Source organism: Austrofundulus limnaeus, unplaced genomic scaffold (assembly GCF_001266775.1).
Source record: "Austrofundulus limnaeus strain Quisiro unplaced genomic scaffold, Austrofundulus_limnaeus-1.0 Scaffold602, whole genome shotgun sequence".
In the NCBI taxonomy this organism is placed as follows: Eukaryota; Metazoa; Chordata; class Actinopteri; order Cyprinodontiformes; family Rivulidae; genus Austrofundulus; species Austrofundulus limnaeus.
The window spans coordinates 153,881-154,902 of NW_013953004.1; the positions used below are offsets into that span (position 1 = coordinate 153,881).

General features: G+C 38.5%; 1 protein-coding gene across 1 annotated transcript in view; it reads right to left on the reverse strand.

Annotated features, from left to right (window-relative positions):
• Window positions 1-1,022, reverse strand: part of syde1 (synapse defective Rho GTPase homolog 1) — a gene marked incomplete at its 5' end in the record, with an annotated part of 39,108 nt that overhangs the window by 31,914 nt on the left and 6,172 nt on the right. Inside the window, 1 exon segment of the mRNA XM_014026940.1 lies at window positions 518-580.

A 1,022-nucleotide genomic window follows, 5' to 3' on the forward strand; every position in this document is an offset into this window, starting at 1 on the left:
TTATTTGATGGGGACATTTATTTATTTGTTGGGAGTATCTATTAATAAAGTAATAATTACAGTAGATTTTTATTTATTTAATTTTGAATTAAATGGTTCTCCATAGGAAACAGCCAATCAGGGATCTCCATCAACAAACAGCCAATCAGAGCCCCAGGCAGCCTTCAACAGTGCACACCTGCCTGCTGCAGCAAATTGTCAAGCAGGTGTTTAACATCATATCAGTATTATTACACAGTACCGTGGTCCTATGAAATTTGTTTTTCCCCAAATCTTGCTTTTCCGTTTTTTCTGAATTCCATATTTTCATTCTAACCGTATTTATTTACATAAAAAAGTGTAATAATTAACTGAAAGAAAAATAATTTAACAAATAGCTACACAATTTCAAATTTAAGAACTGTTATTTCACTTTTAAGGATCAGGGACAGGTAAACGAGGGGGCAAAGATTCCTCTGACCAATGAGGTGGCTGCATTTTCACACGGGCTGCAGTCAGAGCATCTGTGAAATCTTACCGGTTCTCCTCCGAGGCACCGGGCACAACACAGCTGTGGTTGTCTCGGCCGGACCGCGCCGACCTGAACACAGAAAAAACAACAACAAAAAAAACATGTTCTGCTGTCACCAAAACAAGAGACGAGTCACATCAGATAAACCTGAAAGCATCAAACATTTATCCATGAATATAAAGCCCAACGGGACCAGAATCAGACCCACGGGCCGGGTGGTAAAGGTCGCAGCGCTGTCTATGCTACTGAGGTGAGACTCAGAGCGGCCATCTTGCTAGGTGCTAAAGTTGGTGTCCTCAGGCTGGCAGCAGACGATCACTAACAGATAACTCATCTCTTTAACTACCGCAGTTCAGCAATTGTTTTAGTATTTACGCTTAAAAGTGGACATTTTATTTAAACTATAGTGTTGTAAATTAGAATTGCTGTAATAATTAACCTAAAAATATAGGTACTTTCAAAAGTGAGAACTTGCTTTTGATGAAATTAAAAACAATAAAAAATACTGATT